Source organism: Corylus avellana, chromosome 9 (genome assembly GCF_965113065.1).
Source record: "Corylus avellana chromosome 9, dhCorAvel1.hap1.2, whole genome shotgun sequence".
Lineage (NCBI taxonomy): Eukaryota > Viridiplantae > Streptophyta > Magnoliopsida > Fagales > Betulaceae > Corylus > Corylus avellana.
Window position 1 is genome coordinate 5,568,019 of NC_142498.1, and position 15,854 is coordinate 5,583,872.

The 15,854-nt window shown below is 34.6% G+C and overlaps 1 pseudogene; it reads left to right on the forward strand.

The window, feature by feature from the left end:
* The first annotated feature begins 4 nt into the window (after nucleotides 1–4).
* LOC132190801 (beta-amyrin 6-beta-monooxygenase pseudogene) lies at nucleotides 5–2,987 on the forward strand (annotated as a pseudogene).
* Nucleotides 2,988–15,854: the final 12,867 nt, after the last annotated feature.

The following is a 15,854-nucleotide window of genomic DNA, read 5'->3' on the forward strand; positions in this document are numbered from 1 at the left end:
AGATATGGACCTCTTCCTTGGGTATCTACTTCAGCTTGTAATCCTCAGCATTTCTCTTTCTTTCATGATCTTGTGCATTTACAGACACAAACCCATTTCCCCCAAGCTTCCACCAGGCAGAAAAGGATGGCCTTTCATAGGTGAAACTTTGGAATATGCCAAAGCCAGCAAAAGGGGCAATCCAGAGAAATTCATAGCCGACAGAATGAGCAACTACTCACCAGACGTGTTCAGAACCTCCTTGCTTGGAGAGAACTTTGCTGTCTTTTGTGGTGCTTCTGGGAACAAATTCTTGTTTTCAAGTGATCAGAACAAGCATCTCACCACCTGGTTGCAGCGTTCATTGGATCGAATTTTTCTTTTCCCCACCGATGCTGAACATTCTACCAAAGCAGAGGCAGCCAAAATGCGTGCCATTCGCCCTGTTTTTCTCAAGCCAGAACCTCTGCAACGTTACCTACCCATCATGGACTCCATGTCAAAACAACACTTGGAGAAAGATTGGTCGACCCCTTGTAAAGAATTGAAGCTTTTCCACTCTCAAAGAAGGACACCTTTGCATTGGCTTGCCGGCTGTTTATGGACATCCAAGACAACGAGCAAGTAACCAGATTTGCAAATCCCTTCAGTCTTGTTACTGCCGGCCTCGTAGCCATTCTGGTAAATCTTCCCGGCACAACCTTCAATCGAGCCATTAAAGGAGGCAAACTCGTTCGTGAGGAGCTTTTGGGCGTCATTAGAAATCAAAAAATGGAGCTCTCTGAGAATATAGGGTCTGCACATGAAGGGCTGTTGACTCGCATGCACCATAAAAGGGATAAGAATGGCAGAGGAATGGAGGAGGAGGAGATCGCTCTTAGGATTATAGCTTTCTTCATTGCCAGCTACAATACGGTAAGTTCTACCATTACAGTCGTCGTGAATTATCTGGCAGAGCTTCCTCAAGTATACGCCGACTCGCCGAGGTCTTAAGAGGTACGTTTTCATTAATAGAAACTTCACTTTAAACCCTGAACTATCACGCGCTTTGAGAAAACTTTCAAAATTTAAAACTCTCAATTTACACTCCTGAGCTTTCAATTTCAAGCAATTTACCCACTTTGTTACTTTTGGATTTGAGTAGTTTTCTTTGTAATACTCTTTATATTCTATCATTTTGATAGTGAATTTCGTATGAATCATCTTCATCTATAAATGTAAGCTCGTTAAGCCAAATCAAGTAAATTTTGGTATCTTGCGTGATTGTCTGGTTTATTAGGTAAAAATTTACTTTACCCCCTGAAGTTTCAAGAATTTTTCAATTTGAACCACAATGTTTAAAAATTGGCAATGTACCCCTAATGTTTCAAAAAATTTCAATTCAGACCCTCCATTACTAATTTCCGTCTAATTGGACGAAAATCATCCCACATGCGTCTCACGTGAGATTTTGAAGCCCTCTATTCCAATTTTTCCCTCATTAAAAACTTATGAAATTATATAATTACCTTCATTAAAACCTATGAAATTGAGGGTAATTATATAATTTCATCGGTTTTAATGAGGGCGAAATTGGAATAGAGGGCTTCAAAATCTCACATGAGACGCATGTGGGATGATTTCCGTCCAATTAGACAGAAATTAGTAACGGATGGTCTGAATTGAAATTTTATGAGATATTATGGGGGTATATTGCCAATTTTTAAACACTGGGGTTCGAATTGAAACCGTTGAAACTTCGGGGGTAAAGTGAATGTAACCCTATTTATTATTATACTCTTTTCTACTTCTTTTGTGATCTTTGAATTATTTTGCATCGATGATACAAATCACTAAATGTGGTATGTTAAATATATTGTTGAATATATTAGAGCAGAAGAAAGAGATAAAGACAGTGGAAGCATATAATGGACTACATCTCTCCTATATTGAGTTTGATTGATGTGTGATTACAGAGGCATCTATATATAAAGAAGTAATGAGTGATAAACAAAAAACCCTAAACTAAACGCTAGAATATATAAGGCAACATAATAGAATAATATCAAATATTCTAACATTTTACAAGAGTAGAAACAATTTCATAGACATGTGTGTGTTTTTTTAGGCTCAAATCCGCTCTCAACAAGTGACACTCAACATGTATAATATTTAACTGAAATTGGATGTGAATTACGGAGATAAAGTTCAAACTCAAGACCTTTATTTTAATACCATGTTAAACTTCAACTTATCCTACAAGGTAACAGGAAATTATAAATTTAATCATTTAATTCATATTCTAACAACCACATCAAACACAATAAAACATATTTACGTGCTATATGGGTAGTAGTTGAATTTGACATGAAAGTGGTTTGTTTGGTTGACACAGAACAAATGCAGATTGAGAACTCCAAAGGTGAGGATGAATTGTTGAATTGGGAAGACATTCAAAAGATGAAGTATTCTTGGAATGTGGCATGTGAAGCAATGAGGTTAGCATCACCTGCTCAAGGAAGATTTAGAGAGGTCACAGCTCACTTTAGTTACCCAGGTTTTACAATTCCAAAGGGATGGAAGGTACGTAACAATTATGCAAATACAAGCTAACAGGGACGGAATCGGGATTTCTCAAGGCTATCGCCCCCGCCCCCTGGTTCCGTCCCTAGAAGTCGAACTAGATCCGGCTTGGGATTTACTTGTGTGAATCCATTTTCTTGCAGACATACTGGACTGTAAATTCAACACACAAAAATCCAGAATATTTTCTTGAACCAGAGAAGTTCGATCCTTCAAGATTTGAAGGGAGGGGGCCTGCACCATACACTTTTGTACCATTTGGAGGAGGACCTCGAATGTGCCCTGGAAAGGAATATGCACGATTGGAAATTCTCACATTCATGCATAATGTGGTGACCAAATTCAAATTGGATAAAGTAAATCCGAATGAAAAGTTAATATACAATAATACATCACTTATTCCAGAGAATGTTCTTCTGGTTCACCTACACCCTCTCAATAATTAGTGTCAAGACTTGGTGTCTCAACCATGTTTAAATAAACCTTATTTCAGAAGCTGTCACATCCAATAAGAGTACACCCTCAGCAATAATTTGTTATCTGCAGGCATATTAGATTTCAAAGTTTAACATTTTAAATGGTTTTAGTGTGGTTAAAATTGTAAAATAGGCCAAAAAATTTCAACAGTTTCATACTTGGGTGCATATACGTTCAATATATAGCTGTGCAAAAATTTCACTAACAATAATTAATAAAAAGTATATTAAAAAAATAACCAAAATTTAATATATAAAATGGTTTTAGGGCCGGGTGGCTAAATCTATTATACTTTTAACTCTTTTTTATTGTTTAATGTTGCTTTAATTTGATCCATCGATCTAATTTTTGCCGTTGAGCTCAAATCAACAATTCACTACAAAAAAAGGCCAAAATAGTGACACTTGGAAGGTGACGTTTTAAGCCCAAAAAAATGCCATTATTTGATGTAGTGACGTTGACATTTGGAAAATGCCCTTAAACATAGTGACTTGATTTAAAATTGAAGACGTTTGAATAGTGATAATGTTGCTACAAGGCGACATTTAAGCCCAAACGTCACCTTTTGGAAGGCAACGTGTGAATAGTGTGCATCACCTTCCAGAAGGTGACGTTTGACACTATAACACGTCCCCTTTTAGAAGGCGACATGTAAATAGTGCACACTTCACCTTTCCAAAAAGGTGACGCATGCACTATTCACATGTCACCACTCTTTACTAAAATTTTTTTTAAAAAAAAAATTACCAAAAAAATATTTATAATACCAATCTATATATAACAAAAAAAAATCAAATTAATTTTTTTAAAAAATCAGAGGGGTGGCTACGGGAGGTGGCCCGAAAGGCCACCCCCACCACAAGGGTGGCCCGCAAGCCACCCTAAAGGTGGCCAGCGCCACCCCCGGCCCATAGGGGTGGCTCACTGGCCACCCCCTCCCCCAGGTAGCCAACCTTCATTATTTTTTAAAAAATATATATTTTTATGTGTGTATAAGTGAAAGAGTAAGAAATTTTGAAGTTTTTGGGTATAGGTGGTTGTTCTAAATGTAAATGTTGAGCGATAATATTTTCAAAAATTACTTTGTGACTTTTGAACAATAACACACTGTTCAAACGTCGCATTTCACGTGTGAATAACGACACATGAATAATAATAATATTCAAATGTTACATTAGAGACGCATAAATAGTAATACTATTCAAATATTATTATTTTATGCATAATGACGTTTGAATAGTAAAACCCATATATTGTTGACTTTTTTTAAAAAAAAATGTCACTATCCCAAATGTCATTAATTGGCTATTTTTTTTTGAAGTTATTGTTTGAATTTAATAAAAAGCTTGCGTATTGCTAGGGTTATAAGCTAGTTTTCCATAAGATTACAACTAATACGTGAAACTATTGGAGCAAGCCTTAATTACAAACCACGCATGCATATTATCACAAATTAAACTAACTTGTTTTAAAATAGATAATTGAAGTTGCTTCGAAGATTAAGTCTAACTTCTGGAAAATTTGACCAGCTTTTCATCCTCCTTAAGGGAACGGGTATTTCACAAGACGCAATCATAAATTAATTAAAAGCAAACCAGTCATATTCCATGTAACTCAAATTCCAAAACAAAATAGAATATTGAGAGTTAATCGAAGTCAAAAGGTTCGCTAAGTCAACTGTTGGAGGACAAAAGAATTTAGTTTAACCGAGCTCAAGCCGAACCAAGCTATCCAATAACAACTAGAATGGGGTTTTTTTGACTGAACTTGAACTTGAACTCGAGCTCGAGTTCGACTCGGCTTTATACTTAAGCCAGAGTCGAGCCGAGACAGTCAAATACATGGCTCGACTCAAAATATCGTTTTCAACAAGCTTGAATTTCTGGTGAATTGAGCTTAGACAATGATTTTTAAGCTCGGCTCATTTAGAAGTCTTTTTAAACAAGCCAATCCCAAAATTTCAAAGCTCGACTCGGCTTAACTTGATTACAATCCTAAATTTAGGAAAAAAAAAAAAAAAAATGCAAAATGAAGAATCGCTAAGTCACCATTTTGATAATTAGATTCATGGTAATTTTGATGGAAAAGTAACTTTAAAAAGTTATATCAATTTTGAGAAGATAAAAAGAATATAAAAAGAATTGTATATAGCATTAACTCCTGGTAAAATTGCACTGTTGGGAGCTAAGTTCATAGCACCAATATTTTAATTAATGACCTTTTGATAAGATTTGAAAAATGTTATATATATATATATATTATGTTCTTTACAACGCGTCCCTCGTGCAAGCCTCTCTATTTATTTTAATCACATGAATCTTTTTCGCGTATGCAATTTGTTTGAAAATAAGTGAAGTACCTTAAAACTTAAATTATGGTTTTGACTTAAACCCCACCATGTGATGACATGTTGGACAATGAGACCTAAGAAATAATAAGAAAGCACAGCACATGTGCAATGTGTATTTGTATTTAATAATTATAGAGCTCAAATTTATTAACATTATTGAGCTCAAATTTATTAATTATAGTTTGAAATAAAAACATGACACAACTACAACATGTATTTGTATTTAATAATTATCTTTTTGATCAAGCTGCCACGCAATGTCCTATATATTAACCAAATAATAAGCTCGGTATTCATACCGTTATGAATGATCTTGTTCAGTGTTGACAATTTTGAAATATTTAAGATAAGAATTTGATATCTTCTAAAATTTTGATTAAAAAAAAAAAAAAATACTAACTAGTTGTCATTTGAATGAACAAAAGCCTCATTAAAAATCTACTTGGGCACAAAATTATATTTAAATCACAATTATTTTCCAAAACTAATAAATAACACTACTGGTTGTGGTCGCGGCCCAGAAGTGGGTGCTCTCTTGCGGTTCTTTTTTATTTTTATTTTTTAGATTTTAATTATTTTATTTTTTAATAAAATTAGAAAATTATTATTTTATTTTTATGTGGCAAAAATGTTAGTGTGACACGTTACATTTTTATTTTATTTTTTTTGACATGTCCGCACAAGAGGGGGGAGGGGGATTCGAACTAGTGACCTCCGCTTCATTAGGCATGGTCCCAGCCGATTGATATATCTCTTGGGGACCAATAGACATTACTTTTTCAGACGAAAAACACATCGAATGATTTATTTCAATCTGCGACAAACCTAAGAAATTAAATTAAATTAAATTAAAAAAAATAAATAAAAGCTCAAGGAAAGATCACAAAGCACGTTCACTCGGAAATTTATCACAAAATTACCCATGAAAAAACTAAGTTAATGTGCTTATTATATTTTTTCTTCTTCCATTTCTCAACTTGTTTGCCATCCAAAATCTTGACTCGTCACAATTCATATTGTGTTACTGAGTTATATGACAATAACCAAACATGGAAAGGCAAGATTACTGGGGACACCATTTGATATAAACGTGATATAAATTGTCTTTGAAAACCATCTTATAAGGGTGGGAGGTCGCCTAAGAGTTTAGATACACATGGTTAAGATTCGACTAATGTATTATCATGCTTCGCAACCGACTTCCTCAATGTCCCACTCAATTGACACTAACCCCTGGCCTATAGACCACTTGACTTGACCACAAAACCGCAACCCATTTGATCTTGTTAGAATATACAGAAAATATAATATATTTTCCATATATTCCATGAAAAATATACTATACATCATTCTCTCAATCATCTTTCAACCATCTTTTTTTGAAAATATAATGGATCCACCATTGATTTATGGACTCATGTGGGTCCTACAAAAATTTCATGGTAGATTCATCCATTCATTATAGGGAGATGGCTGAGAGATGGTTGAGAGAATGATTTTTAACATTTCTCATTCCATAATTACATTGATATCAAATATTCTTTCTTTATGGGCTGATGGTAATCAAATTAAGGGAATTTGATTACTATACTTGTATTTAGACATTACCTTATAAATAGAGACCTTTGTATTGTAGACAAATCAAGCTAATGAACACAATGTAACTCTTAGGAGAATTCCGAGTGGTGGACATTGGTGTATAACACTAAACCACCTGTACATCTTTTTGCTTATTTTCTATCTTGTTTCCGTTCATATTTCCGCATTATCATTATTTCAATATGGTATCAGAGCCACTTTCTTGTGGCCTTCAAAGTCATTGATGTTTTCGGGTGTTCTCTCCAACTATCTCATTATTCCGCTACATCCACTTGCCATGCTCCTCCATGTGTCGTCACACGTGCCGGTCAGGTTCGGTGCGCTGATATGACAACCGCCCAAGTGGGCTCATTGTCTTTTTATTTTTGGCCCAAGTCGGCCCTGGCCCATAGTTGGCCCTTTTCAAGTTTTGGCCCTAGTCGGCCCTTTTGAAGTTTTGGCTCATTGTCAACCCTGGCCAGTTGTCAGCCCATTTTGGATTTTGGCATGTCGTCGGCCCCTTTTGAAGTTTAGCTCATTGTCAGCCCTGGCTCATTGTCAGCCCTGGCTCGTTGTCAGCCCTTTTGAATCTGCATTCACCATCCACCTGCCGCTGTCGTTGGCCGCCCGCCAGCCTCTATCTCCTCCGGCAGTCGCCATCATCTACGTCTTGTTCCCGGCCTCCGCCACCACCATCATCATTGTTTCAGATTTCAAAGTCAAGGTTCCAGAATATTTCACCTTAAGTTTGAGGGGGGATGTTATAATATACGAAAAATATAATATATTTTCCATATATTCCATAATTACGTTGATATCAAATATTTTCTATTTATGGGTTGATTGTAATCAAATATTGGGATTGTAATTTAATCAAGGAGATTTGATTACTATACTTATATTTAGACATTACCCTATAATTAGGGACCTTTGTATTGTAGACAAATCAAGTTAATGAGCACAATGTAGCCCTTAGGGGTATTCAGAGTGGTGGACGTTAGTGTCTAACACTGAACCACCCATATATCTTTGTGTTTATTTTCTATCTTATTTTCGTTCATATTTCCGCATTATCATTATTTCAAAGGTGTAGGTACAGCCTCAGGGAACGATCCGGTGTGACGCGTGCACAGCAGCTATGATGCACCAGCGATCAGCGATCTAGTGAGACGCGGAACATAGAAGGCAATATGCACCAGCGGGCAGGGATCTAGTGTAGCGTGGGACTGTAGATCTGGTGCGTGGAGAGACTGGGGCGCGTGTGGCATGTGAAACTCAAGCTCAAAGAGAGTGTTTGGCTCGTGGAGCGCGTGCTAGGCGGTGGAGGCGCGTGGCAACTTCGTTTCTTCACAGACTTTCCGATTTTGCGCAATAAGACCTCTAAAATTTCCGTCACGTACAAAAACAACCGCAACAAACGTTTTGTGTATTGTTAAAACAAAAAGAAACACTAAAAAGAACGATCAAATGAAAAAAGAAGACTGTACGGACAGGGAATGAAGGCTTAAAAGAGGCACCAAGAAAATGGTGGCTTTGATACCATGTAGAAAAAGACATTAGAAATACAAATTTCTTCTCTACAATTATCTTTCTGTTGTCTTTTTCTACAAATCTTACACTTGACGTGGTGGCCCACTCTGATACCAAATGACATAAATCTTGGGTAGAATTTACTCTTAAGAACCAGCTTACAAAATGAGGGTATCCAATAACTTATATACATATTATTAGGACTAGGCTTAATCCATATGAGACACAAGAATTGTAACACCATTCCAATCGATTCTATGGAAGCAGGACACCTTAAGTTATCGGGCAGGCATCTTGTGTGTTGTGACAAACACTCAAACAGGCAGGCAAGTAGTTGGGATTGCATTATCAGTACTATGACATCTCGGCTTACTTCTTTTTTTAGTGCAGCAATATCAAATTGCAAGGAATCAAGTTGTATAGACTCGTCAACATGAATTCAGAAATATCAAATGCAAAAGCAATTTTCCTAGAGCCTAGAGGTGTACTAATAGTACAATTCAAGCCAACTTTATGAAGTTGTAATAAAATTCTTGGAACAAGCAATTCTACCCTTCTTTTTTCGTGGGCAAATCACAAACAGCATAATATCACATTAAAAACACTATCAGAACACAGAAAAACATCTTTCACCTTATATTTATGACGTAGGATGGAAAAAAAAATAGAAAGCAAAGAAAATAAAAGATAAATCTCCCGTTGCATTAATTTAAAGTGTCGCCGAAATAACGAAAATAGTGGAGTTGAACTAGAGTCGTTCTCATTGGTCTTGGCAGAGTCTCACCACTCAAAAAGAAGAGAAATCACACTTCAAAGAAGCATATGTTTTTTCATTCAACATAATCTCTATATTACAATAGAACATTATGCTTAAATAGTCTAGGAAACTAAACTCTAACCATAACCCTAATGTGACTCTGGGTCAAGTCTATTATTTACAAATAACTTAAAATTTTGGGTCGAGCCCATTATTGAATTACAAATAAAATTAATAACGTAAATAAAACTAAAGGACCAATTTATCCTTGTCTCATTCTGCTTCAATTTATCTCTATGTTGAGGTCTCCATCTTCACCGGGGATCCATCTCTGAAATGGTTATACTTGTTGAATAACTAGGTAAATTTGTCTTTATCGAATTTCTTTGAGTAGAAAATGCTATTTGTTTCAGAGTAGGAAGTCACATAGTTTCATTAGTAAGCATAGAGATAACATCATACATGGCTGGCCTACCCGCTGCTAACTCTTGTACGCATAAGAGACCCACATGAATGCATCTCAAAATCTGGAGGGCATAATATATAGGATTCAACAAGAGTTGAATCCATTAGCTCCAAAGTTCTATTTTCTCTCCATAATTCCCAAGGCTACAACCAATCCATGCCCCATAATTTATTTTCATGTGCAATTTGATCATATAGAACCCAAGCATGATAGTCTCAACAAGTACAATAAGATAAATATCTTATATAAACAATAAGATAATAAAATTAGAAAAAATACCAGAAAAAATATTTATATGTATATATAAAACAAAAAAATCAAATTAATTTACTTATAAAAAAAAATAAAGGGGTGGGGAGGTGGCCCGAAAGGCCACCTCTACCTTAGGGGTGGCCCGCGAGCCACACTTAGAGTTGGCTAGGGGTGGCTCGCTGGCCGCCCCTTCTCATAGGTTTGGCAGCCATGCATCGAATTTTTTTTTTTTTTTTTTTTATGTGTGGGTGAAAGAGTGAGAAATTTTGAAGTTTTTTGGTGTAGGTGGTTGTTATAAACGCAAATTTTGAGCACCAATATTTTCAATAGTTACTTAGCAATGTTTGAACAGTAACACACTATTCCAACGTCGCCTTTCACGAGTGAATAGCGATGTATGAATAGTAATAGTATTCAAACATCACTTTCTTTTTCTTTTTTTTTTCTTCGAAGTGATTGTTTGAATTTAATAAAAAGGTTGCATATTGCTAGGGTTATAAGCTAGTTTTCCATAAGATTACACTAGGGGGGTGTTTAGCAAAAGGCATGGCCCAGCCTAGACACTATTGTTGTCATTTTCCTGATGTGAAATTACACTTTTACCCTTTAGTTGTTTCTCCCAAAATATCCAGCGCTGTACTCTTTGGGACCAGCTGCCCTTGACTCCCCATGAGAGACCAAGCAGGTCTAGGCCAGACCCACGCCAGACCCGCCGTTGGTCTGGGCGGACCCAGATGGGTCGTGGCCAGACGGCCTTGTCCGTGGAGGGGACTAGGCCGCCATCTCTTCTCCTCTCCGCCTCGCTGTGACTCTTCAAAGTCGCCAAGGTCTTCCCCTCCGACACCTTTCTTCGCTACTCTCGCCGGAGCTTTCACGAGCTCTCCCTTCTCACTATCCAAAACCAGAGAGTGAGATGGCAAGGTTTTTTCATTTTTTCTTCTTTATGGTGTTGAAGTAGCAGTGGAGCATTTTGAGGTAAGAAAATGGTAAGGTTTTTGGGAAGGGCGAGAATTTGGTGGCTGTTGAATTTATCTGGGATTTGGATGCATGTGATGAAGAAAGAAGAGATGGGGTTGACGCAGAGTTTGGAGAAAACCAGAAGGAAAAGGGATGATGATCAGCAACTATGATTTACGAAAGGGATGATCAGAAACTCGGCCAGTTTCGTCTTCTTTCTCTCTCCCTCTTTTTCTTCTCTGGTTCATCTTCCCTAAATTTGCCATTGGGTTTCCTCTGCATTTTTGCTTGCTTCTTCTGTTTCAAAATCACACCCGAAAATCCTTACCTTGGTTCTATGGTGCCATCGTGGTGAGCGAGAGTGAGAGAGGGGAAAGGGAAGAAGAGAAAAAATGGTTGGCGATCACGGAGAGCGAACCACGCCGCAGATTGGCGATGCTGGGGCGGCTTGGGTCCGGCCAGACCCGCATGGTCTCTCACTGGCAGCAAGTCTCAAAATGTGCGATGTGGAAAAATTTCGGAGAGGGGCAAAATTGGAAAAATATGTCAAAATGTTTAGTCTGAAAATCGGTCAATGGCCCAGACACTGAACAGTGTCTAGGCCATGGCTTTTGCCAAACGAAGCCTAGTATACGTGAAACTATTGGAGCAAGCCTTAATTACAAATCACACATGCATATTATCACAAATTAAACTAACTTGTTTTAAAATAGATACTTGAAGTTGCTTCGAAGATCAAGTCTAACTTCTGGAAAATTTGACCAGGTTTTCATCCTCCTTAAGGGAACAGGTACTATATAAGATGCAATCCTAAATTAATTAAAAGCAAACCAGCCATATTCCATGTAACTCGAATTTCAAAACAAAATAGAATATTGAGAGTTAATCCTACTATCCAAGCCAAAAGATTCGCTAAGTCAACTGTTGGAGGACAAAAGAATTTAGTCTAGCCGAGCTCAAGCAGAGCCAAGCTACCCAATAACGACTCGAATGGAGTTTTTTTTACTGAACTCGAGCTCAAGTTCGACTTGACTTTACACTTAAGCCCGAGTCGAGCCAAGTCAATCGAGTACTTGGCTCGACTTGAAATAGCTTTTTTAATGAGCTTGAATTTCTAGCAAGTCGAGCTCAAACAAGGATTTTTTAGCTCGTCTTGGTAGAAGTATTTTTAAATGAGCCAATCCCAAAATCCCAAAGCTCGACTTGGCTTAACTTGATTACAAGTTACAACCCTAAATTTAGAAAAACAAGAATAGAAGAATGCAAAATGAGGAATCGCTAAGTCACCATTTTGATCATTGGATTAATAGTAGATCATTATTAAATTTTGATTGCGAAATAATTTTAAAAAGTTGCATCAATTTTGAGTGGATAAAAAGAATCGTATATAGCATTACTCTGTTAAATTGCACTGTTGGAAGCTAAGTTTATAACACCAATATTGATATTAATGACCTTTTAACAAGACTTGAAAAATGTTAGAAAAAAAAAATTATTATGTGTTTTACAACGCATCCCTCGTGCAAGCCTCCATATTTATTTTAATCACATGAATCTTTTTAGCATATGCAATTTGTATGAAAAGGAGTGAAGTACCATAAAACTCAAATTATGGATTTGACTTAAACCCCACCGTGTGATGACACATCGGACAAGGAGGCCTAAGAAATAATAAGAAGAGATATGGTGATAGACTCTAATAAAAATTTCATATTTGCCCATAAATATTCATGTGGCAAGATGCCACATTATCTTCTTTTTGTTTTGTTTTTTTTCATTTCACTAAAAATATGATATGACATCTTGCCACTTGGACTTATGGGCAAAATATTGAGTTTTTATTAAATTCTAGCATATCTCCTAATAAGAAAGCATGTCACATCACTACAAAAAACTAATTTTTTGCTGACATGGGTTTTTTGACGTGTCAGGTGGTCTGACACGTTAGAAAACCTTCATGACGGGGTTTTTTTGACCTGTGTGGGACGTTAACATTTTGGGTGTCAGAAATGGAAAATTTCTGACGTGTCAGATGTAACACGTTAGAATTTTCTGACGTGTTAAAATTGGCATGTCAGAATTTTGACATGTCAGAAAAATTTTCTAACGTATCACTCTTTGACACGTCAAAAAAATTTCTGACGTGTCAAAAAAATTTCTGACGTGTCAAATTTTGACACGTCAGGAAATTTCCTGACGAGTCAAAATTGACACATGAGTAATTTAAAAATTATTAAAAAATAATAATTTTTTTAAAAAAAAAAATTTTCTGGAATTTTTTTTCAATTAAAAAATTTATTAATTTAAATTATTTTTCTATTAAAATAATATATATTTTTAATTCTTTTTCACCACTACCGTACGGTCAACGTCTCTATTCTCCAGTTTCTCAATTTTCTCAGCTTTTTCTTTTCTTTTGCGTCTCTTCTTCTAGTCCTTTTCTTGTCAAAATCCACATACGACAATATGCTTTAGATCTCCCTTCTCTTCTTTTCTCCATTTTCTCTCTCTCTCTCTTCTTTCCTCTATTTTCAAAAACCCAAACCCACAAAAATCTTCAAAAAATCAAAAACCCAAATAAAAAAATCAACCTAAAAAATCAAAAACCCAAACTTCAAACTCAACAAATCTTCAAAAACCCAAAAAAATCTTCTTATCTTTGCTCCTCTTCTTCTTCTCTTCTCCCATTTTTTTTCTTTTTCTTCTTCTTCCTCTATCTTCTTTTTCTCCTTTTCTTCTTCCCTCTAGAGGAGCTGGCCGGCTACATGTGCAGAGAGAAGAGGCTAGGGAGATTGAGAGAGGAGAGAGAGAGCTGAGTCTGAAAATAAAAGAAAATGGATTAAAGAAGATCAATATATAATAGAATTATAAAGGGAAAAGAAGAGGAAAAGAAGATAGGAAAAAAAAAATACATGAAATATATATATATATATATATATATATATATATATATTTCTGACATGCTATTTTTAGCACGTCAGGAATCTAACATAAAAAAAAAATAAAAAAAAAAAGATGAAATATATATAATATAAATAAACCTGATATAAAAATATATATATTTATTTATTTATTTCTAACGTGCTATTTTCAGCACGTCACGAATCTGACATAATAAAAACAAAAAAAACAAAAAAAAAAAGATGAAATATATATATATAATATATATAAACCTGATATAAAAAATATTTATTTTTATTTATTTATTCCTGACGTGCTAAAAATGGCACATCAGGAATCTGACATATAAAAAAAAAAGATAAAATATATATATATATAATATAAATAAACCTGATATAAAATATATATATTTACAAAAGACATTGTCAGATAATGTTTCTTATTCAGCTAATTTTGCAGGAAGTGTTAATATAAAACTGTCGACTGTGTAAAAAAAGATGAAACTTGGATGCATGATTTTCTTCCGTTGTGAAAGTTTGAAAATGGAATTCTTCTTGGTAGGCTAGGCTCCCAATCTTCATTAATGAATAAATAAATAAATATATCAGAATATCAGATTCCTGACATGCTAAAAATAGCACGTCAGGAATCATGCATAAAAAAAAAAAAAAAAAAAAAAATTTAAAAGATGAAATTTATTGACATGTCAAAATTGCTCCCAATCTTCATTAATGAATAAATAAATAAATATATCAGAATATCAGATTCCTGACATGCTAAAAATAGCACGTCAGGAATCATGCATATAAAAAAAAAAAAAAATTTAAAAAAGATGAAATATATTGACATGTCAAAGTGACATGCAATTTTGACACGTCAATAAATTTTTACATGTCTAATTTTAACACGTCAATAAATATTTAAATATTAATTTATTTAAATAAAATTTTAAAAATTTAAATTAAATTTAAATTTCTTGACGTGTCAAATATTGACACGCCAGGAAATCTTGACGTGTTGAATGTAACACGTAAATAAATATTGACGTGTCATATTCAACACGTCAAAAAAAAAATTGTTGACGTGCCACTTTTTGCACGTCAATAATTACTGATGTGGCAAAATTTTGTTACTATTTGTCACGTTAGTAACCATCCTGTTTTTTGTAGTGCATGTGCAATGTGTATTTGTATTTAATAATTATAGAGCTCAAATTTATTAATTATAGTTTGAATAAAAAACATGGCACAAGTACAACGTCTATTTGTATTTAATAATTATCTTTTTTATCATACTACCACGCAATGTCCTATTAACCAAATAATAAGGTCAGCATTCATACTGTTATGAATGATCTTGTTCGATCAGTGTTGACAGTTTCGAAATATTTAAGATAAGAATTTGATATCTTCTAAAATTTTGATTAAAACCATAAAAAAAAACTAACTAGTTGTCATTTTGAATGAACAAAAGCCTCATTAAAAATCTACTTGGGCGCAAAATTATTATTATTATTATTATTATTTTTTTGAAAGTGGGGCGCAAAATTATATTTAAAGCACAATTATTTTCCAAAACTAATAAATAACACTGCTGGGTGGCCGTGGCCCAGCAGTGGGGTGCTCTCTTGGGGGTTTTTATTTTATTTTTATTTTTTAGATTTTAATTATTATTATTTTTTTAATAAAATTAAAAAATTATTATTTTAATTTTATGTGACAAAAATGTTAAGAGTGACACCAATAGACGTTACTTTTTTGGACGAAAAACACATAGAATGATTTATTTCGACAAACCTAAGAAATTAAAATTTTTTTCAAAAATAAATAATAAAAAAAAGGCTCAGGTAAAGATCACAAAGCACGTTCACTCAGAAATTTATCACAAAATTATCCTTGAAAAAACTAAAAAATATAATAATAATGAAATGGAAGCACATACAAAGGAATAATGACATAATTAATTTCATTTGTCTATTTTATAAACTCTTATACAACCGTCATACAACACAATGAGTTGTCAATAAAAATCACCCCTAGATTAGT